Here is a 23,683-nt window from a genome sequence, read left to right as displayed (position 1 = left end):
TTATTTGATGTAATATTTGAATAGAAGGCAATGAAGGGTTGGGCTTGTAGTTTGTTTGTGTGGGAGGCAGAGCAGCAAGAAGAGGTGGAGGGGGGTTGGGGGGTTGCGGGAGGAGTAAAATTTGTAAATGTAAATTGAGTGTTGAATACTTGTATGAATGCGTAGAAGAGAAAAAAATGGGCGACAGCTTTAAGTAAAGAGAAAGCCAGCTCGCATATGCCTACGGCCATACTAGTCTGAATGCGCCCGATCTCGTCTGATCTCGGAAGCTAAGCAGAGTCAGGACTGGTTAGTACTTGGATGGGAGACCGCCTGGGAATACCAGGTGCAGTAGGCTTTTGCTGCCGCCACAGGCTGCTCAACGTTTTGCACACACACGCGCACACACTGCTCTTAATCAATCAACATCCTTTTTGCTGCTCTCTCTCTCTCTCTCTCTCTCTCTCTCTCGCGCTTTCCTTTGACCATTTCTTCGCTGCACATTCTCCTGCTGCTACACAAATGCAAGGGGCTCCAGACACAGGGCCGAAATAAGCAGAAGAAGAAAATAAGATAGCCAAAATACACACACTGGCGGAGGGCCACCAGGACACAGCAGCAGAGAGGAGAGACAAGGTGCATAGAAAACTCGGAGGGACAAACAGCAACAGAACAAAGAAGAATGTAGAAAGAGCAGCAGTTAAATTCAGGAAAAAAGCAAAGCCAACTAGCATGCTGTTGAAATGCATGTGTGTTAATGCGAGGAGTGTTACAAATAAGATTGACGAGTTGCAGGCGCAAGTTGCCACATGGGGTTATGCAATAGTAGCCATAACGGAGACCTGGCTTCAAAATGGGCGGAATTGGAAACTAAACAATCCTGGCTACAATGTAATAACATTTGTAGAAGTCGTGTGGGCAGATGTCACATGATCAGGCAGAATCATAGAAATTTACAGCACAGAAGGAGGCCATTCGGCCCATCTTGTCCGTGCCAGCCGACAAAGAGCAATCCACCCAAATCCCACTTTACAGCACTTGGTCCGTAGCCTTGTAGGTTACGGCAGTTCAAGTGCATATCCAAGTACTTTTTAAACGTGATGAGGGTTTCTGCCTCTACCACCCTTTCAGGCAGTGCATTCCAGACCCCCACCATTCACTGGGTGAAAAAATGTCTCCTCAAATTCCCTGTAAACCTCCTACCAATTACTTGAAATCTATTATTGACCCTTCTGCTAAGGGAAATAGGTCCTTCCTATCCACTCTATCTCGGCCCCTCATAATTTTACACACCTCAATTAGGTCTCGCCTCAGCCTCCTGTGTTCCAAAGAAAACAACCCCAGCCTATCCAATCTTTCCTCATAACTAAAATTCCCCAGCCCAGGCAACATCCTCGGAAATCTCCTCTGCACCTTCTCTAGTGCAATCGCATCCTTCTTGTAATGTGGTGACCAGAACTGCACGCGGCACTCTAGCTGCGGCCTAACTAGTGTTTTATACAGTTGAAGCATAACCTCCCCGCTCTTATATTCTACGCCTCGGCTAATAAAGGCAAGTATCCCGTATGCCTGCTTAACCACTTTATCTACCTGTCCTGCTACCTTCAGGGATCTGTGGACATGCACTCCAAGGTCCCGCTGATCCTCTGCATTTCTCAGTGTCCTACCATTTATTGTGTATTCCAACTGAATTCCATTTGCCACTGTTCTGCCCACTAGACGAGTCCATTGATATCTTCCTGCAGTCTACAGCATTCTGTTTCATTATTAACCACACGGCCAATTTTTGTATCATCTGCAAACTTCTTAATCATACTTCCTACATTCAAATCCAAATCATTGATATATACCAGAAAAAGCAAAGGGCCCAGTACTGAGTCGGTGCAGGCTCGATGGGCCGAAATGGCCTCTATCTGCACTGTGGGGTTTCTGTGATTCTGTGAGCCCTGCGGAACCCCACTGGAAACAGCCTTCCGGTCACAAAAACACCCTTCGACCATTACCCTTTGTTTCCTGCCTCTGAGCCAATTTTGGATCCAACTTGCCACTTTGCCTTGGATCCCATGGGCTTTTACTTTCGTGACCAATCTGGCATGCGGGACCTTATCAAAAGCCTTGCTAAAATCCATATAGACTACATCAAAGGCACTACCCTCATCGACCCTCCTTGTTACCTCCTCGAAAAATTGAATTGCGTTAGTCAGACACGACCTTCCGTTAAGAAATCCATGCTGACTGTCCCTGATTAATCCGTGTCTTTCTAAATGAAGATTTCTCCTGTCCCTCAGAACTTTTTCCAATAATTTTCCCACCACCGAGGTTAGGCTGACTGGCCTGTAATTATGCGGTCTATCCCTCTCTCCCTTTTGAAAGAACGGTAGCACGTTAGCAGTCCTCCAGTGGTCGGGCACCACACCTGTAGCCAGAGAGGATTGTAAAATGATGGTGAGAGCCTGTGCTATTTGGTGTCTTACTTCCCTTAAGAGTGTGGGATAGATTTGATGCGGGCCTGGGTATTTGTCCAGTTTGAAAGATGCTACAGCCCTTAAGACTTGGTGTTTGAGCATGTTTATTTGATGTAATATTTGAATAGAAGGCAATGAAGGGTTGGGCTTGTAGTTTGTTTGTGTGGGAGGCAGAGCAGCAAGAAGAGGTGGAGGGGGGGTGGGGGGTTGCGGGAGGAGTAAAATTTGTAAATGTAAATTGAGTGTTGAATACTTGTATGAATGCGTAGAAGAGAAAAAAATGGGCGACAGCTTTAAGTAAAGAGAAAGCCAGCTCGCATATGCCTACGGCCATACTAGTCTGAATGCGCCCGATCTCGTCTGATCTCGGAAGCTAAGCACAGTCAGGCCTGGTTAGTACTTGGATGGGAGACCGCCTGGGAATACCAGGTGCAGTAGGCTTTTGCTGCCGCCACAGGCTGCTCAACGTTTTGCACACACACGCGCACACACTGCTCTTAATCAATCAACATCCTTTTTGCTGCTCTCTCTCTCTCTCTCTCTCTCTCTCTCTCTCTCTCTCTCTCTCTCGCTTTCCTTTGACCATTTCTTCGCTGCACATTCTCCTGCTGCTACACAAATGCAAGGGGCTCCAGACACAGGGCCGAAATAAGCAGAAGAAGAAAATAAGATAGCCAAAATACACACACTGGCGGAGGGCCACCAGGACACAGCAGCAGAGAGGAGAGACAAGGTGCATAGAAAACTCGGAGGGACAAACAGCAACAGAACAAAGAAGAATGTAGAAAGAGCAGCAGTTAAATTCAGGAAAAAAGCAAAGCCAACTAGCATGCTGTTGAAATGCATGTGTGTTAATGCGAGGAGCGTTACAAATAAGATTGACGAGTTGCAGGCGCAAGTTGCCACATGGGGTTATGCAATAGTAGCTATAACGGAGACCTGGCTTCAAAATGGGCGGAATTGGAAACTAAACAATCCTGGCTACAATGTAATAACATTTGTAGAAGTCGTGTGGGCAGATGTCACATGATCAGGCAGAATCATAGAAATTTACAGCACAGAAGGAGGCCATTCGGCCCATCTTGTCCGTGCCAGCCGACAAAGAGCAATCCACCCAAATCCCACTTTACAGCACTTGGTCCGTAGCCTTGTAGGTTACGGCAGTTCAAGTGCATATCCAAGTACTTTTTAAACGTGATGAGGGTTTCTGCCTCTACCACCCTTTCAGGCAGTGCATTCCAGACCCCCACCATTCACTGGGTGAAAAAATGTCTCCTCAAATTCCCTGTAAACCTCCTACCAATTACTTGAAATCTATTATTGACCCTTCTGCTAAGGGAAATAGGTCCTTCCTATCCACTCTATCTCGGCCCCTCATAATTTTACACACCTCAATTAGGTCTCGCCTCAGCCTCCTGTGTTCCAAAGAAAACAACCCCAGCCTATCCAATCTTTCCTCATAACTAAAATTCCCCAGCCCAGGCAACATCCTCGGAAATCTCCTCTGCACCTTCTCTAGTGCAATCGCATCCTTCTTGTAATGTGGTGACCAGAACTGCACGCGGCACTCTAGCTGCGGCCTAACTAGTGTTTTATACAGTTGAAGCATAACCTCCCCGCTCTTATATTCTACGCCTCGGCTAATAAAGGCAAGTATCCCGTATGCCTGCTTAACCACTTTATCTACCTGTCCTGCTACCTTCAGGGATCTGTGGACATGCACTCCAAGGTCCCGCTGATCCTCTGCATTTCTCAGTGTCCTACCATTTATTGTGTATTCCAACTGAATTCCATTTGCCACTGTTCTGCCCACTAGACGAGTCCATTGATATCTTCCTGCAGTCTACAGCATTCTGTTTCATTATTAACCACACGGCCAATTTTTGTATCATCTGCAAACTTCTTAATCATACTTCCTACATTCAAATCCAAATCATTGATATATACCAGAAAAAGCAAAGGGCCCAGTACTGAGTCGGTGCAGGCTCGATGGGCCGAAATGGCCTCTATCTGCACTGTGGGGTTTCTGTGATTCTGTGAGCCCTGCGGAACCCCACTGGAAACAGCCTTCCGGTCACAAAAACACCCTTCGACCATTACCCTTTGTTTCCTGCCTCTGAGCCAATTTTGGATCCAACTTGCCACTTTGCCTTGGATCCCATGGGCTTTTACTTTCGTGACCAATCTGGCATGCGGGACCTTATCAAAAGCCTTGCTAAAATCCATATAGACTACATCAAAGGCACTACCCTCATCGACCCTCCTTGTTACCTCCTCGAAAAATTGAATTGCGTTAGTCAGACACGACCTTCCGTTAAGAAATCCATGCTGACTGTCCCTGATTAATCCGTGTCTTTCTAAATGAAGATTTCTCCTGTCCCTCAGAACTTTTTCCAATAATTTTCCCACCACCGAGGTTAGGCTGACTGGCCTGTAATTATGCGGTCTATCCCTCTCTCCCTTTTGAAAGAACGGTAGCACGTTAGCAGTCCTCCAGTGGTCGGGCACCACACCTGTAGCCAGAGAGGATTGTAAAATGATGGTGAGAGCCTGTGCTATTTGGTGTCTTACTTCTCTTAAGAGTGTGGGATAGATTTGATGCGGGCCTGGGTATTTGTCCAGTTTGAAAGATGCTACAGCCCTTAAGACTTGGTGTTTGAGCATGTTTATTTGATGTAATATTTGAATAGAAGGCAATGAAGGGTTGGGCTTGTAGTTTGTTTGTGTGGGAGGCAGAGCAGCAAGAAGAGGTGGAGGGGGGGTGGGGGGTTGCGGGAGGAGTAAAATTTGTAAATGTAAATTGAGTGTTGAATACTTGTATGAATGCGTAGAAGAGAAAAAAATGGGCGACAGCTTTAAGTAAAGAGAAAGCCAGCTAGCATATGCCTACGGCCATACTAGTCTGAATGCGCCCGATCTCGTCTGATCTCGGAAGCGAAGCAGAGTCAGGCCTGGTTAGTACTTGGATGGGAGACTGCCTGGGAATACCAGGTGCAGTAGGCTTTTGCTGCCGCCACAGGCTGCGCAACGTTTTGCACACACACGCGCACACACTGCTCTTAATCAATCAACATCCTTTTTGCTGCTCTCTCTCTCTCTCTCTCTCTCTCGCTTTCCTTTGACCATTTCTTCGCTGCACATTCTCCTGCTGCTACACAAATGCAAGGGGCTCCAGACACAGGGCCGAAATAAGCAGAAGAAGAAAATAAGATAGCCAAAATACACACACTGGCGGAGGGCCACCAGGACACAGCAGCAGAGAGGAGAGACAAGGTGCATAGAAAACTCGGAGGGACAAACAGCAACAGAACAAAGAAGAATGTAGAAAGAGCAGCAGTTAAATTCAGGAAAAAAGCAAAGCCAACTAGCATGCTGTTGAAATGCATGTGTGTTAATGCGAGGAGTGTTACAAATAAGATTGACGAGTTGCAGGCGCAAGTTGCCACATGGGGTTATGCAATAGTAGCCATAACGGAGACCTGGCTTCAAAATGGGCGGAGTTGGAAACTAAACAATCCTGGCTACAATGTAATAACATTTGTAGAAGTCGTGTGGGCAGATGTCACATGATCAGGCAGAATCATAGAAATTTACAGCACAGAAGGAGGCCATTCGGCCCATCTTGTCCGTGCCAGCCGACAAAGAGCAATCCACCCAAATCCCACTTTACAGCACTTGGTCCGTAGCCTTGTAGGTTACGGCAGTTCAAGTGCATATCCAAGTACTTTTTAAACGTGATGAGGGTTTCTGCCTCTACCACCCTTTCAGGCAGTGCATTCCAGACCCCCACCATTCACTGGGTGAAAAAATGTCTCCTCAAATTCCCTGTAAACCTCCTACCAATTACTTGAAATCTATTATTGACCCTTCTGCTAAGGGAAATAGGTCCTTCCTATCCACTCTATCTCGGCCCCTCATAATTTTACACACCTCAATTAGGTCTCGCCTCAGCCTCCTGTGTTCCAAAGAAAACAACCCCAGCCTATCCAATCTTTCCTCATAACTAAAATTCCCCAGCCCAGGCAACATCCTCGGAAATCTCCTCTGCACCTTCTCTAGTGCAATCGCATCCTTCTTGTAATGTGGTGACCAGAACTGCACGCGGCACTCTAGCTGCGGCCTAATTAGTGTTTTATACAGTTGAAGCATAACCTCCCCGCTCTTATATTCTACGCCTCGGCTAATAAAGGCAAGTATCCCGTATGCCTGCTTAACCACTTTATCTACCTGTCCTGCTACCTTCAGGGATCTGTGGACATGCACTCCAAGGTCCCGCTGATCCTCTGCATTTCTCAGTGTCCTACCATTTATTGTGTATTCCAACTGAATTCCATTTGCCACTGTTCTGCCCACTAGACGAGTCCATTGATATCTTCCTGCAGTCTACAGCATTCTGTTTCATTATTAACCACACGGCCAATTTTTGTATCATCTGCAAACTTCTTAATCATACTTCCTACATTCAAATCCAAATCATTGATATATACCAGAAAAAGCAAAGGGCCCAGTACTGAGTCGGTGCAGGCTCGATGGGCCGAAATGGCCTCTATCTGCACTGTGGGGTTTCTGTGATTCTGTGAGCCCTGCGGAACCCCACTGGAAACAGCCTTCCGGTCACAAAAACACCCTTCGACCATTACCCTTTGTTTCCTGCCTCTGAGCCAATTTTGGATCCAACTTGCCACTTTGCCTTGGATCCCATGGGCTTTTACTTTCGTGACCAATCTGGCATGCGGGACCTTATCAAAAGCCTTGCTAAAATCCATATAGACTACATCAAAGGCACTACCCTCATCGACCCTCCTTGTTACCTCCTCGAAAAATTGAATTGCGTTAGTCAGACACGACCTTCCGTTAAGAAATCCATGCTGACTGTCCCTGATTAATCCGTGTCTTTCTAAATGAAGATTTCTCCTGTCCCTCAGAACTTTTTCCAATAATTTTCCCACCACCGAGGTTAGGCTGACTGGCCTGTAATTATGCGGTCTATCCCTCTCTCCCTTTTGAAAGAGCGGTAGCACGTTAGCAGTCCTCCAGTGGTCGGGCACCACACCTGTAGCCAGAGAGGATTGTAAAATGATGGTGAGAGCCTGTGCTATTTGGTGTCTTACTTCTCTTAAGAGTGTGGGATAGATTTGATGCGGGCCTGGGTATTTGTCCAGTTTGAAAGATGCTACAGCCCTTAAGACTTGGTGTTTGAGCATGTTTATTTGATGTAATATTTGAATAGAAGGCAATGAAGGGTTGGGCTTGTAGTTTGTTTGTGTGGGAGGCAGAGCAGCAAGAAGAGGTGGAGGGGGGGTGGGGGGTTGCGGGAGGAGTAAAATTTGTAAATGTAAATTGAGTGTTGAATACTTGTATGAATGCGTAGAAGAGAAAAAAATGGGCGACAGCTTTAAGTAAAGAGAAAGCCAGCTAGCATATGCCTACGGCCATACTAGTCTGAATGCGCCTGATCTCGTCTGATCCTCGGAAGCTAAGCAGAGTCAGGCCTGGTTAGTACTTGGATGGGAGACCGCCTGGGAATACCAGGTGCAGTAGGCTTTTGCTGCCGCCACAGGCTGCTCAACGTTTTGCACACACACGCGCACACACTGCTCTTAATCAATCAACATCCTTTTTGCTGCTCTCTCTCTCTCTCTCTGTCTCTCTCTCTCGCTTTCCTTTGACCATTTCTTCGCTGCACATTCTCCTGCTGCTACACAAATGCAAGGGGCTCCAGACACAGGGCCGAAATAAGCAGAAGAAGAAAATAAGATAGCCAAAATACACACACTGGCGGAGGGCCACCAGGACACAGCAGCAGAGAGGAGAGACAAGGTGCATAGAAAACTCGGAGGGACAAACAGCAACAGAACAAAGAAGAATGTAGAAAGAGCAGCAGTTAAATTCAGGAAAAAAGCAAAGCCAACTAGCATGCTGTTGAAATGCATGTGTGTTAATGCGAGGAGCGTTACAAATGAGATTGACGAGTTGCAGGCGCAAGTTGCCACATGGGGTTATGCAATAGTAGCCATAACGGAGACCTGGCTTCAAAATGGGCGGAATTGGAAACTAAACAATCCTGGCTACAATGTAATAACATTTGTAGAAGTCGTGTGGGCAGATGTCACATGATCAGGCAGAATCATAGAAATTTACAGCACAGAAGGAGGCCATTCGGCCCATCTTGTCCGTGCCAGCCGACAAAGAGCAATCCACCCAAATCCCACTTTACAGCACTTGGTCCGTAGCCTTGTAGGTTACGGCAGTTCAAGTGCATATCCAAGTACTTTTTAAACGTGATGAGGGTTTCTGCCTCTACCACCCTTTCAGGCAGTGCATTCCAGACCCCCACCATTCACTGGGTGAAAAAATGTCTCCTCAAATTCCCTGTAAACCTCCTACCAATTACTTGAAATCTATTATTGACCCTTCTGCTAAGGGAAATAGGTCCTTCCTATCCACTCTATCTCGGCCCCTCATAATTTTACACACCTCAATTAGGTCTCGCCTCAGCCTCCTGTGTTCCAAAGAAAACAACCCCAGCCTATCCAATCTTTCCTCATAACTAAAATTCCCCAGCCCAGGCAACATCCTCGGAAATCTCCTCTGCACCTTCTCTAGTGCAATCGCATCCTTCTTGTAATGTGGTGACCAGAACTGCACGCGGCACTCTAGCTGCGGCCTAACTAGTGTTTTATACAGTTGAAGCATAACCTCCCCGCTCTTATATTCTACGCCTCGGCTAATAAAGGCAAGTATCCCGTATGCCTGCTTAACCACTTTATCTACCTGTCCTGCTACCTTCAGGGATCTGTGGACATGCACTCCAAGGTCCCGCTGATCCTCTGCATTTCTCAGTGTCCTACCATTTATTGTGTATTCCAACTGAATTCCATTTGCCACTGTTCTGCCCACTAGACGAGTCCATTGATATCTTCCTGCAGTCTACAGCATTCTGTTTCATTATTAACCACACGGCCAATTTTTGTATCATCTGCAAACTTCTTAATCATACTTCCTACATTCAAATCCAAATCATTGATATATACCAGAAAAAGCAAAGGGCCCAGTACTGAGTCGGTGCAGGCTCGATGGGCCGAAATGGCCTCTATCTGCACTGTGGGGTTTCTGTGATTCTGTGAGCCCTGCGGAACCCCACTGGAAACAGCCTTCCGGTCACAAAAACACCCTTCGACCATTACCCTTTGTTTCCTGCCTCTGAGCCAATTTTGGATCCAACTTGCCACTTTGCCTTGGATCCCATGGGCTTTTACTTTCGTGACCAATCTGGCATGCGGGACCTTATCAAAAGCCTTGCTAAAATCCATATAGACTACATCAAAGGCACTACCCTCATCGACCCTCCTTGTTACCTCCTCGAAAAATTGAATTGCGTTAGTCAGACACGACCTTCCGTTAAGAAATCCATGCTGACTGTCCCTGATTAATCCGTGTCTTTCTAAATGAAGATTTCTCCTGTCCCTCAGAACTTTTTCCAATAATTTTCCCACCACCGAGGTTAGGCTGACTGGCCTGTAATTATGCGGTCTATCCCTCTCTCCCTTTTGAAAGAACGGTAGCACGTTAGCAGTCCTCCAGTGGTCGGGCACCACACCTGTAGCCAGAGAGGATTGTAAAATGATGGTGAGAGCCTGTGCTATTTGGTGTCTTACTTCTCTTAAGAGTGTGGGATAGATTTGATGCGGGCCTGGGTATTTGTCCAGTTTGAAAGATGCTACAGCCCTTAAGACTTGGTGTTTGAGCATGTTTATTTGATGTAATATTTGAATAGAAGGCAATGAAGGGTTGGGCTTGTAGTTTGTTTGTGTGGGAGGCAGAGCAGCAAGAAGAGGTGGAGGGGGGGTGGGGGGTTGCGGGAGGAGTAAAATTTGTAAATGTAAATTGAGTGTTGAATACTTGTATGAATGCGTAGAAGAGAAAAAAATGGGCGACAGCTTTAAGTAAAGAGAAAGCCAGCTAGCATATGCCTACGGCCATACTAGTCTGAATACGCCCGATCTCGTCTGATCTCGGAAACTAAGCAGAGTCAGGCCTGGTTAGTACTTGGATGGGAGACTGCCTGGGAACACCAGGTGCAGTAGGCTTTTGCTGCCGCCACAGGCTGCTCAACGTTTTGCGCACACACTGCTCTTAATCAATCAACATCCTTTTTGCTGCTCTCTCTCTCTCTCTCTCTCTCTCGCTTTCCTTTGACCATTTCTTCGCTGCACATTCTCCTGCTGCTACACAAATGCAAGGGGCTCCAGACACAGGGCCGAAATAAGCAGAAGAAGAAAATAAGATAGCCAAAATACACACACTGGCGGAGGGCCACCAGGACAGAGCAGCAGAGAGGAGAGACAAGGTGCATAGAAAACTCGGAGGGACAAACAGCAACAGAACAAAGAAGAATGTAGAAAGAGCAGCAGTTAAATTCAGGAAAAAAGCAAAGCCAACTAGCATGCTGTTGAAATGCATGTGTGTTAATGCGAGGAGCGTTACAAATAAGATTGACGAGTTGCAGGCGCAAGTTGCCACATGGGGTTATGCAATAGTAGCCATAACGGGGACCTGGCTTCAAAATGGGCGGAATTGGAAACTAAACAATCCTGGCTACAATGTAATAACATTTGTAGAAGTCGTGTGGGCAGATGTCACATGATCAGGCAGAATCATAGAAATTTACAGCACAGAAGGAGGCCATTCGGCCCATCTTGTCCGTGCCAGCCGACAAAGAGCAATCCACCCAAATCCCACTTTACAGCACTTGGTCCGTAGCCTTGTAGGTTACGGCAGTTCAAGTGCATATCCAAGTACTTTTTAAACGTGATGAGGGTTTCTGCCTCTACCACCCTTTCAGGCAGTGCATTCCAGACCCCCACCATTCACTGGGTGAAAAAATGTCTCCTCAAATTCCCTGTAAACCTCCTACCAATTACTTGAAATCTATTATTGACCCTTCTGCTAAGGGAAATAGGTCCTTCCTATCCACTCTATCTCGGCCCCTCATAATTTTACACACCTCAATTAGGTCTCGCCTCAGCCTCCTGTGTTCCAAAGAAAACAACCCCAGCCTATCCAATCTTTCCTCATAACTAAAATTCCCCAGCCCAGGCAACATCCTCGGAAATCTCCTCTGCACCTTCTCTAGTGCAATCGCATCCTTCTTGTAATGTGGTGACCAGAACTGCACGCGGCACTCTAGCTGCGGCCTAACTAGTGTTTTATACAGTTGAAGCATAACCTCCCCGCTCTTATATTCTACGCCTCGGCTAATAAAGGCAAGTATCCCGTATGCCTGCTTAACCACTTTATCTACCTGTCCTGCTACCTTCAGGGATCTGTGGACATGCGCTCCAAGGTCCCGCTGATCCTCTGCATTTCTCAGTGTCCTACCATTTATTGTGTATTCCAACTGAATTCCATTTGCCACTGTTCTGCCCACTAGACGAGTCCATTGATATCTTCCTGCAGTCTACAGCATTCTGTTTCATTATTAACCACACGGCCAATTTTTGTATCATCTGCAAACTTCTTAATCATACTTCCTACATTCAAATCCAAATCATTGATATATACCAGAAAAAGCAAAGGGCCCAGTACTGAGTCGGTGCAGGCTCGATGGGCCGAAATGGCCTCTATCTGCACTGTGGGGTTTCTGTGATTCTGTGAGCCCTGCGGAACCCCACTGGAAACAGCCTTCCGGTCACAAAAACACCCTTCGACCATTACCCTTTGTTTCCTGCCTCTGAGCCAATTTTGGATCCAACTTGCCACTTTGCCTTGGATCCCATGGGCTTTTACTTTCGTGACCAATCTGGCATGCGGGACCTTATCAAAAGCCTTGCTAAAATCCATATAGACTACATCAAAGGCACTACCCTCATCGACCCTCCTTGTTACCTCCTCGAAAAATTGAATTGCGTTAGTCAGACACGACCTTCCGTTAAGAAATCCATGCTGACTGTCCCTGATTAATCCGTGTCTTTCTAAATGAAGATTTCTCCTGTCCCTCAGAACTTTTTCCAATAATTTTCCCACCACCGAGGTTAGGCTGACTGGCCTGTAATTATGCGGTCTATCCCTCTCTCCCTTTTGAAAGAACGGTAGCACGTTAGCAGTCCTCCAGTGGTCGGGCACCACACCTGTAGCCAGAGAGGATTGTAAAATGATGGTGAGAGCCTGTGCTATTTGGTGTCTTACTTCTCTTAAGAGTGTGGGATAGATTTGATGCGGGCCTGGGTATTTGTCCAGTTTGAAAGATGCTACAGCCCTTAAGACTTGGTGTTTGAGCATGTTTATTTGATGTAATATTTGAATAGAAGGCAATGAAGGGTTGGGCTTGTAGTTTGTTTGTGTGGGAGGCAGAGCAGCAAGAAGAGGTGGCGGGGGGGTGGGGGGTTGCGGGAGGAGTAAAATTTGTAAATGTAAATTGAGTGTTGAATACTTGTATGAATGCGTAGAAGAGAAAAAAATGGGCGACAGCTTTAAGTAAAGAGAAAGCCAGCTAGCATATGCCTACGGCCATACTAGTCTGAATGCGCCCGATCTCGTCTGATCTCGGAAGCTAAGCAGAGTCAGGCCTGGTTAGTACTTGGATGGGAGACTGCCTGGGAATACCGGGTGCAGTAGGCTTTTGCTGCCGCCACAGGCTGCTCAACGTTTTGCACACACACGCGCACACACTGCTCTTAATCAATCAACATCCTTTTTGCTGCTCTCTCTCTCTCTCTCTCTCTCGCTTTCCTTTGACCATTTCTTCGCTGCACATTCTCCTGCTGCTACACAAATGCAAGGGGCTCCAGACACAGGGCCGAAATAAGCAGAAGAAGAAAATAAGATAGCCAAAATACACACACTGGCGGAGGGCCACCAGGACACAGCAGCAGAGAGGAGAGACAAGGTGCATAGAAAACTCGGAGGGACAAACAGCAACAGAACAAAGAAGAATGTAGAAAGAGCAGCAGTTAAATTCAGGAAAAAAGCAAAGCCAACTAGCATGCTGTTGAAATGCATGTGTGTTAATGCGAGGAGTGTTACAAATAAGATTGACGAGTTGCAGGCGCAAGTTGCCACATGGGGTTATGCAATAGTAGCCATAACGGAGACCTGGCTTCAAAATGGGCGGAATTGGAAACTAAACAATCCTGGCTACAATGTAATAACATTTGTAGAAGTCGTGTGGGCAGATGTCACATGATCAGGCAGAATCATAGAAATTTACAGCACAGAAGGAGGCCATTCGGCCCATCTTGTCCGTGCCAGCCGACAAAGAGCAATCCACCCAAATCCCACTTTACAGCACTTGGTCCGTAGCCTTGTAGGTTACGGCAGTTCAAGTGCATATCCAAGTACTTTTTAAACGTGATGAGGGTTTCTGCCTCTACCACCCTTTCAGGCAGTGCATTCCAGACCCCCACCATTCACTGGGTGAAAAAATGTCTCCTCAATTTCCCTGTAAACCTCCTACCAATTACTTGAAATCTATTATTGACCCTTCTGCTAAGGGAAATAGGTCCTTCCTATCCACTCTATCTCGGCCCCTCATAATTTTACACACCTCAATTAGGTCTCGCCTCAGCCTCCTGTGTTCCAAAGAAAACAACCCCAGCCTATCCAATCTTTCCTCATAACTAAAATTCCCCAGCCCAGGCAACATCCTCGGAAATCTCCTCTGCACCTTCTCTAGTGCAATCGCATCCTTCTTGTAATGTGGTGACCAGAACTGCACGCGGCACTCTAGCTGCGGCCTAACTAGTGTTTTATACAGTTGAAGCATAACCTCCCCGCTCTTATATTCTACGCCTCGGCTAATAAAGGCAAGTATCCCGTATGCCTGCTTAACCACTTTATCTACCTGTCCTGCTACCTTCAGGGATCTGTGGACATGCACTCCAAGGTCCCGCTGATCCTCTGCATTTCTCAGTGTCCTACCATTTATTGTGTATTCCAACTGAATTCCATTTGCCACTGTTCTGCCCACTAGACGAGTCCATTGATATCTTCCTGCAGTCTACAGCATTCTGTTTCATTATTAACCACACGGCCAATTTTTGTATCATCTGCAAACTTCTTAATCATACTTCCTACATTCAAATCCAAATCATTGATATATACCAGAAAAAGCAAAGGGCCCAGTACTGAGTCGGTGCAGGCTCGATGGGCCGAAATGGCCTCTATCTGCACTGTGGGGTTTCTGTGATTCTGTGAGCCCTGCGGAACCCCACTGGAAACAGCCTTCCGGTCACAAAAACACCCTTCGACCATTACCCTTTGTTTCCTGCCTCTGAGCCAATTTTGGATCCAACTTGCCACTTTGCCTTGGATCCCATGGGCTTTTACTTTCGTGACCAATCTGGCATGCGGGACCTTATCAAAAGCCTTGCTAAAATCCATATAGACTACATCAAAGGCACTACCCTCATCGACCCTCCTTGTTACCTCCTCGAAAAATTGAATTGCGTTAGTCAGACACGACCTTCCGTTAAGAAATCCATGCTGACTGTCCCTGATTAATCCGTGTCTTTCTAAATGAAGATTTCTCCTGTCCCTCAGAACTTTTTCCAATAATTTTCCCACCACCGAGGTTAGGCTGACTGGCCTGTAATTATGCGGTCTATCCCTCTCTCCCTTTTGAAAGAACGGTAGCACGTTAGCAGTCCTCCAGTGGTCGGGCACCACACCTGTAGCCAGAGAGGATTGTAAAATGATGGTGAGAGCCTGTGCTATTTGGTGTCTTACTTCTCTTAAGAGTGTGGGATAGATTTGATGCGGGCCTGGGTATTTGTCCAGTTTGAAAGATGCTACAGCCCTTAAGACTTGGTGTTTGAGCATGTTTATTTGATGTAATATTTGAATAGAAGGCAATGAAGGGTTGGGCTTGTAGTTTGTTTGTGTGGGAGGCAGAGCAGCAAGAAGAGGTGGAGGGGGGGTGGGGGGTTGCGGGAGGAGTAAAATTTGTAAATGTAAATTGAGTGTTGAATACTTGTATGAATGCGTAGAAGAGAAAAAAATGGGCGACAGCTTTAAGTAAAGAGAAAGCCAGCTAGCATATGCCTACGGCCATACTAGTCTGAATGTGCCCGATCTCGTCTGATCTCGGAAGCTAAGCAGAGTCAGGCCTGGTTAGTACTTGGATGGGAGACTGCCTGGGAATACCAGGTGCAGTAGGCTTTTGCTGCCGCCACAGGCTGCTCAACGTTTTGCACACACACGCGCACACACTGCTCTTAATCAATCAACATCCTTTTTGCTGCTCTCTCTCTCTCTCTCTCTCTCTCTCTCGCTTTCCTTTGACCATTTCTTCGCTGCACATTCTCCTGCTGCTACACAAATGCAAGGGGCTCCAGACACAGGGCCGAAATAAGCAGAAGAAGAAAATAAGATAGCCAAAATACACACACTGGCGGAGGGCCACCAGGACACAGCAGCAGAGAGGAGAGACAAGGTGCATAGAAAACTCGGAGGGACAAACAGCAACAGAACAAAGAAGAATGTAGAAAGAGCAGCAGTTAAATTCAGGAAAAAAGCAAAGCCAACTAGCATGCTGTTGAAATGCATGTGTGTTAATGCGAGGAGTGTTACAAATGAGATTGACGAGTTGCAGGCGCAAGTTGCCACATGGGGTTATGCAATAGTAGCCATAACGGAGACCTGGCTTCAAAATGGGCGGAATTGGAAACTAAACAATCCTGGCTACAATGTAATAACATTTGTAGAAGTCGTGTGGGCAGATGTCACATGATCAGGCAGAATCATAGAAATTTACAGCACAGAAGGAGGCCATTCGGCCCATCTTGTCCGTGCCAGCCGACAAAGAGCAATCCACCCAAATCCCACTTTACAGCACTTGGTCCGTAGCCTTGTAGGTTACGGCAGTTCAAGTGCATATCCAAGTACTTTTTAAACGTGATGAGGGTTTCTGCCTCTACCACCCTTTCAGGCAGTGCATTCCAGACCCCCACCATTCACTGGGTGAAAAAATGTCTCCTCAATTTCCCTGTAAACCTCCTACCAATTACTTGAAATCTATTATTGACCCTTCTGCTAAGGGAAATAGGTCCTTCCTATCCACTCTATCTCGGCCCCTCATAATTTTACACACCTCAATTAGGTCTCGCCTCAGCCTCCTGTGTTCCAAAGAAAACAACCCCAGCCTATCCAATCTTTCCTCATAACTAAAATTCCCCAGCCCAGGCAACATCCTCGGAAATCTCCTCTGCACCTTCTCTCGTGCAATCGCATCCTTCTTGTAATGTGGTGACCAGAACTGCACGCGGCACTCTAGCTGCGGCCTAACTAGTGTTTTATACAGTTGAAGCATAACCTCCCCGCTCTTATATTCTACGCCTCGGCTAATAAAGGCAAGTATCCCGTATGCCTGCTTAACCACTTTATCTACCTGTCCTGCTACCTTCAGGGATCTGTGGACATGCACTCCAAGGTCCCGCTGATCCTCTGCATTTCTCAGTGTCCTACCATTTATTGTGTATTCCAACTGAATTCCATTTGCCACTGTTCTGCCCACTAGACGAGTCCATTGATATCTTCCTGCAGTCTACAGCATTCTGTTTCATTATTAACCACACGGCCAATTTTTGTATCATCTGCAAACTTCTTAATCATACTTCCTACATTCAAATCCAAATCATTGATATATACCAGAAAAAGCAAAGGGCCCAGTACTGAGTCGGTGCAGGCTCGATGGGCCGAAATGGCCTCTATCTGCACTGTGGGGTTTCTGTGATTCTGTGAGCCCTGCGGAACCCCACTGGAAACAGCCTTCCGGTCACAAAAACACCCTTCGACCATTACCCTTTGTTTCCTGCCTCTGAGCCAATTTTGGATCCAACTTGCCACTTTGCCTTGGATCCCATGGGCTTTTACTTTCGTGACCAATCTGGCATGCGGGACCTTATCAAAAGCCTTGCTAAAATCCATATAGACTACATCAAAGGCACTACCCTCATCGACCCTCCTTGTTACCTCCTCGAAAAATTGAATTGCGTTAGTCAGACACGACCTTCCGTTAAGAAATCCATGCTGACTGTCCCTGATTAATCCGTGTCTTTCTAAATGAAGATTTCTCCTGTCCCTCAGAACTTTTTCCAATAATTTTCCCACCACCGAGGTTAGGCTGACTGGCCTGTAATTATGCGGTCTATCCCTCTCTCCCTTTTGAAAGAACGGTAGCACGTTAGCAGTCCTCCAGTGGTCGGGCACCACACCTGTAGCCAGAGAGGATTGTAAAATGATGGTGAGAGCCTGTGCTATTTGGTGTCTTACTTCTCTTAAGAGTGTGGGATAGATTTGATGCGGGCCTGGGTATTTGTCCAGTTTGAAAGATGCTACAGCCCTTAAGACTTGGTGTTTGAGCATGTTTATTTGATGTAATATTTGAATAGAAGGCAATGAAGGGTTGGGCTTGTAGTTTGTTTGTGTGGGAGGCAGAGCAGCAAGAAGAGGTGGAGGGGGGGTGGGGGGTTGCGGGAGGAGTAAAATTTGTAAATGTAAATTGAGTGTTGAATACTTGTATGAATGCGTAGAAGAGAAAAAAATGGGCGACAGCTTTAAGTAAAGAGAAAGCCAGCTAGCATATGCCTACGGCCATACTAGTCTGAATGTGCCCGATCTCGTCTGATCTCTGGAAGCTAAGCAGAGTCAGGCCTGGTTAGTACTTGGATGGGAGACTGCCTGGGAATACCAGGTGCAGTAGGCTTTTGCTGCCGCCACAGGCTGCTCAACGTTTTGCACACACACGCGCACACACTGCTCTTAATCAATCAACATCCTTTTTGCTGCTCTCTCTCTCTCTCTCTCTCGCTTTCCTTTGACCATTTCTTCGCTGCACATTCTCCTGCTGCTACACAAATGCAAGGGGCTCCAGACACAGGGCCGAAATAAGCAGAAGAAGAAAATAAGATAGCCAAAATACACACACTGGCGGAGGGCCACCAGGACACAGCAGCAGAGAGGAGAGACAAGGTGCATAGAAAACTCGGAGGGACAAACAGCAACAGAACAAAGAAGAATGTAGAAAGAGCAGCAGTTAAATTCAGGAAAAAAGCAAAGCCAACTAGCATGCTGTTGAAATGCATGTGTGTTAATGCGAGGAGCGTTACAAATGAGATTGACGAGTTGCAGGCGCAAGTTGCCACATGGGGTTATGCAATAGTAGCCATAACGGAGACCTGGCTTCAAAATGGGCGGAATTGGAAACTAAACAATCCTGGCTACAATGTAATAACATTTGTAGAAGTCGTGTGGGCAGATGTCACATGATCAGGCAGAATCATAGAAATTTACAGCACAGAAGGAGGCCATTCGGCCCATCTTGTCCGTGCCAGCCGACAAAGAGCAATCCACCCAAATCCCACTTTACAGCACTTGGTCCGTAGCCTTGTAGGTTACGGCAGTTCAAGTGCATATCCAAGTACTTTTTAAACGTGATGAGGGTTTCTGCCTCTACCACCCTTTCAGGCAGTGCATTCCAGACCCCCACCATTCACTGGGTGAAAAAATGTCTCCTCAAATTCCCTGTAAACCTCCTACCAATTACTTGAAATCTATTATTGACCCTTCTGCTAAGGGAAATAGGTCCTTCCTATCCACTCTATCTCGGCCCCTCATAATTTTACACACCTCAATTAGGTCTCGCCTCAGCCTCCTGTGTTCCAAAGAAAACAACCCCAGCCTATCCAATCTTTCCTCATAACTAAAATTCCCCAGCCCAGGCAACATCCTCGGAAATCTCCTCTGCACCTTCTCTAGTGCAATCGCATCCTTCTTGTAATGTGGTGACCAGAACTGCACGCGGCACTCTAGCTGCGGCCTAACTAGTGTTTTATACAGTTGAAGCATAACCTCCCCGCTCTTATATTCTACGCCTCGGCTAATAAAGGCAAGTATCCCGTATGCCTGCTTAACCACTTTATCTACCTGTCCTGCTACCTTCAGGGATCTGTGGACATGCACTCCAAGGTCCCGCTGATCCTCTGCATTTCTCAGTGTCCTACCATTTATTGTGTATTCCAACTGAATTCCATTTGCCACTGTTCTGCCCACTAGACGAGTCCATTGATATCTTCCTGCAGTCTACAGCATTCTGTTTCATTATTAACCACACGGCCAATTTTTGTATCATCTGCAAACTTCTTAATCATACTTCCTACATTCAAATCCAAATCATTGATATATACCAGAAAAAGCAAAGGGCCCAGTACTGAGTCGGTGCAGGCTCGATGGGCCGAAATGGCCTCTATCTGCACTGTGGGGTTTCTGTGATTCTGTGAGCCCTGCGGAACCCCACTGGAAACAGCCTTCCGGTCACAAAAACACCCTTCGACCATTACCCTTTGTTTCCTGCCTCTGAGCCAATTTTGGATCCAACTTGCCACTTTGCCTTGGATCCCATGGGCTTTTACTTTCGTGACCAATCTGGCATGCGGGACCTTATCAAAAGCCTTGCTAAAATCCATATAGACTACATCAAAGGCACTACCCTCATCGACCCTCCTTGTTACCTCCTCGAAAAATTGAATTGCGTTAGTCAGACACGACCTTCCGTTAAGAAATCCATGCTGACTGTCCCTGATTAATCCGTGTCTTTCTAAATGAAGATTTCTCCTGTCCCTCAGAACTTTTTCCAATAATTTTCCCACCACCGAGGTTAGGCTGACTGGCCTGTAATTATGCGGTCTATCCCTCTCTCCCTTTTGAAAGAACGGTAGCACGTTAGCAGTCCTCCAGTGGTCGGGCACCACACCTGTAGCCAGAGAGGATTGTAAAATGATGGTGAGAGCCTGTGCTATTTGGTGTCTTACTTCTCTTAAGAGTGTGGGATAGATTTGATGCGGGCCTGGGTATTTGTCCAGTTTGAAAGATGCTACAGCCCTTAAGACTTGGTGTTTGAGCATGTTTATTTGATGTAATATTTGAATAGAAGGCAATGAAGGGTTGGGCTTGTAGTTTGTTTGTGTGGGAGGCAGAGCAGCAAGAAGAGGTGGAGGGGGGGTGGGGGGTTGCGGGAGGAGTAAAATTTGTAAATGTAAATTGAGTGTTGAATACTTGTATGAATGCGTAGAAGAGAAAAAAATGGGCGACAGCTTTAAGTAAAGAGAAAGCCAGCTAGCATATGCCTACGGCCATACTAGTCTGAATGCGCCCGATCTCGTCTGATCTCGGAAGCTAAGCAGAGTCAGGCCTGGTTAGTACTTGGATGGGAGACTGCCTGGGAATACCAGGTGCAGTAGGCTTTTGCTGCCGCCACAGGCTGCTCAACGTTTTGCACACACACGCGCACACACTGCTCTTAATCAATCAACATCCTTTTTGCTGCTCTCTCTCTCTCTCTCTCTCTCTCTCTCTCGCTTTCCTTTGACCATTTCTTCGCTGCACATTCTCCTGCTGCTACACAAATGCAAGGGGCTCCAGACACAGGGCCGAAATAAGCAGAAGAAGAAAATAAGATAGCCAAAATACACACACTGGCGGAGGGCCACCAGGACACAGCAGCAGAGAGGAGAGACAAGGTGCATAGAAAACTCGGAGGGACAAACAGCAACAGAACAAAGAAGAATGTAGAAAGAGCAGCAGTTAAATTCAGGAAAAAAGCAAAGCCAACTAGCATGCTGTTGAAATGCATGTGTGTTAATGCGAGGAGTGTTACAAATGAGATTGACGAGTTGCAGGCGCAAGTTGCCACATGGGGTTATGCAATAGTAGCCATAACGGAGACCTGGCTTCAAAATGGGCGGAATTGGAAACTAAACAATCCTGGCTACAATGTAATAACATTTGTAGAAGTCGTGTGGGCAGATGTCACATGATCAGGCAGAATCATAGAAATTTACAGCACAGAAGGAGGCCATTCGGCCCATCTTGTCCGTGCCAGCCGACAAAGAGCAATCCACCCAAATCCCACTTTACAGCACTTGGTCCGTAGCCTTGTAGGTTACGGCAGTTCAAGTGCATATCCAAGTACTTTTTAAACGTGATGAGGGTTTCTGCCTCTACCACCCTTTCAGGCAGTGCATTCCAGACCCCCACCATTCACTGGGTGAAAAAATGTCTCCTCAAATTCCCTGTAAACCTCCTACCAATTACTTGAAATCTATTATTGACCCTTCTGCTAAGGGAAATAGGTCCTTCCTATCCACTCTATCTCGGCCCCTCATAATTTTACACACCTCAATTAGGTCTCGCCTCAGCCTCCTGTGTTCCAAAGAAAACAACCCCAGCCTATCCAATCTTTCCTCATAACTAAAATTCCCCAGCCCAGGCAACATCCTCGGAAATCTCCTCTGCACCTTCTCTAGTGCAATCGCATCCTTCTTGTAATGTGGTGACCAGAACTGCACGCGGCACTCTAGCTGCGGCCTAACTAGTGTTTTATACAGTTGAAGCATAACCTCCCCGCTCTTATATTCTACGCCTCGGCTAATAAAGGCAAGTATCCCGTATGCCTGCTTAACCACTTTATCTACCTGTCCTGCTACCTTCAGGGATCTGTGGACATGCACTCCAAGGTCCCGCTGATCCTCTGCATTTCTCAGTGTCCTACCATTTATTGTGTATTCCAACTGAATTCCATTTGCCACTGTTCTGCCCACTAGACGAGTCCATTGATATCTTCCTGCAGTCTACAGCATTCTGTTTCATTATTAACCACACGGCCAATTTTTGTATCATCTGCAAACTTCTTAATCATACTTCCTACATTCAAATCCAAATCATTGATATATACCAGAAAAAGCAAAGGGCCCAGTACTGAGTCGGTGCAGGCTCGATGGGCCGAAATGGCCTCTATCTGCACTGTGGGGTTTCTGTGATTCTGTGAGCCCTGCGGAACCCCACTGGAAACAGCCTTCCGGTCACAAAAACACCCTTCGACCATTACCCTTTGTTTCCTGCCTCTGAGCCAATTTTGGATCCAACTTGCCACTTTGCCTTGGATCCCATGGGCTTTTACTTTCGTGACCAATCTGGCATGCGGGACCTTATCAAAAGCCTTGCTAAAATCCATATAGACTACATCAAAGGCACTACCCTCATCGACCCTCCTTGTTACCTCCTCGAAAAATTGAATTGCGTTAGTCAGACACGACCTTCCGTTAAGAAATCCATGCTGACTGTCCCTGATTAATCCGTGTCTTTCTAAATGAAGATTTCTCCTGTCCCTCAGAACTTTTTCCAATAATTTTCCCACCACCGAGGTTAGGCTGACTGGCCTGTAATTATGCGGTCTATCCCTCTCTCCCTTTTGAAAGAACGGTAGCACGTTAGCAGTCCTCCAGTGGTCGGGCACCACACCTGTAGCCAGAGAGGATTGTAAAATGATGGTGAGAGCCTGTGCTATTTGGTGTCTTACTTCTCTTAAGAGTGTGGGATAGATTTGATGCGGGCCTGGGTATTTGTCCAGTTTGAAAGATGCTACAGCCCTTAAGACTTGGTGTTTGAGCATGTTTATTTGATGTAATATTTGAATAGAAGGCAATGAAGGGTTGGGCTTGTAGTTTGTTTGTGTGGGAGGCAGAGCAGCAAGAAGAGGTGGAGGGGGGGTGGGGGGTTGCGGGAGGAGTAAAATTTGTAAATGTAAATTGAGTGTTGAATACTTGTATGAATGCGTAGAAGAGAAAAAAATGGGCGACAGCTTTAAGTAAAGAGAAAGCCAGCTAGCATATGCCTACGGCCATACTAGTCTGAATGCGCCCGATCTCGTCTGATCTCGGAAGCTAAGCAGAGTCAGGCCTGGTTAGTACTTGGATGGGAGACTGCCTGGGAATACCAGGTGCAGTAGGCTTTTGCTGCCGCCACAGGCTGCTCAACGTTTTGCACACACACGCGCACACACTGCTCTTAATCAATCAACATCCTTTTTGCTGCTCTCTCTCTCTCTCTCTCTCTCTCTCTCGCTTTCCTTTGACCATTTCTTCGCTGCACATTCTCCTGCTGCTACACAAATGCAAGGGGCTCCAGACACAGGGCCGAAATAAGCAGAAGAAGAAAATAAGATAGCCAAAATACACACACTGGCGGAGGGCCACCAGGACACAGCAGCAGAGAGGAGAGACAAGGTGCATAGAAAACTCGGAGGGACAAACAGCAACAGAACAAAGAAGAATGTAGAAAGAGCAGCAGTTAAATTCAGGAAAAAAGCAAAGCCAACTAGCATGCTGTTGAAATGCATGTGTGTTAATGCGAGGAGTGTTACAAATGAGATTGACGAGTTGCAGGCGCAAGTTGCCACATGGGGT

At 46.6% G+C, this 23,683-nt stretch overlaps 7 non-coding genes and 3 pseudogenes across 7 annotated transcripts; all 10 read left to right on the top strand.

The window, feature by feature from the left end:
• Positions 1-218: 218 nt before the first annotated feature.
• LOC147104041 (5S ribosomal RNA) lies at positions 219-337 on the top strand. The gene has a single exon (XR_015072875.1). It is a non-coding gene; the product is annotated as a 5S ribosomal RNA (ribosomal RNA).
• Positions 338-2,766: 2,429 nt separating this feature from the next.
• On the top strand, positions 2,767-2,885 carry LOC147104040 (5S ribosomal RNA). The gene has a single exon (XR_015072777.1). It is a non-coding gene; the product is annotated as a 5S ribosomal RNA (ribosomal RNA).
• Positions 2,886-5,328: 2,443 nt separating this feature from the next.
• LOC147104039 (5S ribosomal RNA) lies at positions 5,329-5,447 on the top strand. Its single transcript, XR_015072824.1, has one exon. It is a non-coding gene; the product is annotated as a 5S ribosomal RNA (ribosomal RNA).
• Positions 5,448-7,868: 2,421 nt separating this feature from the next.
• LOC147104038 (5S ribosomal RNA) lies at positions 7,869-7,988 on the top strand (annotated as a pseudogene).
• Positions 7,989-10,415: 2,427 nt separating this feature from the next.
• Positions 10,416-10,534, top strand: LOC147104037 (5S ribosomal RNA; annotated as a pseudogene).
• Positions 10,535-12,945: 2,411 nt separating this feature from the next.
• On the top strand, positions 12,946-13,064 carry LOC147104036 (5S ribosomal RNA). Its single transcript, XR_015072810.1, has one exon. It is a non-coding gene; the product is annotated as a 5S ribosomal RNA (ribosomal RNA).
• A 2,419-nt stretch (positions 13,065-15,483) lies between these two features.
• Positions 15,484-15,602, top strand: LOC147104035 (5S ribosomal RNA). The gene has a single exon (XR_015072836.1). It is a non-coding gene; the product is annotated as a 5S ribosomal RNA (ribosomal RNA).
• A 2,425-nt stretch (positions 15,603-18,027) lies between these two features.
• LOC147104034 (5S ribosomal RNA) lies at positions 18,028-18,147 on the top strand (annotated as a pseudogene).
• A 2,417-nt stretch (positions 18,148-20,564) lies between these two features.
• On the top strand, positions 20,565-20,683 carry LOC147104033 (5S ribosomal RNA). The gene has a single exon (XR_015072705.1). It is a non-coding gene; the product is annotated as a 5S ribosomal RNA (ribosomal RNA).
• Positions 20,684-23,110: 2,427 nt separating this feature from the next.
• Positions 23,111-23,229, top strand: LOC147104032 (5S ribosomal RNA). The gene has a single exon (XR_015072704.1). It is a non-coding gene; the product is annotated as a 5S ribosomal RNA (ribosomal RNA).
• The last annotated feature ends 454 nt before the right edge of the window (positions 23,230-23,683 follow it).

The sequence above is a fragment of the Somniosus microcephalus genome, chromosome 19, assembly GCF_052327205.1.
Source record: "Somniosus microcephalus isolate GS21.2 chromosome 19, FLI_Smic_1.0, whole genome shotgun sequence".
NCBI lineage: Eukaryota > Metazoa > Chordata > Chondrichthyes > Squaliformes > Somniosidae > Somniosus > Somniosus microcephalus.
Note: the sequence above shows the minus strand (reverse complement) of the source record. Positions and strands in the feature narration are given on the sequence as shown.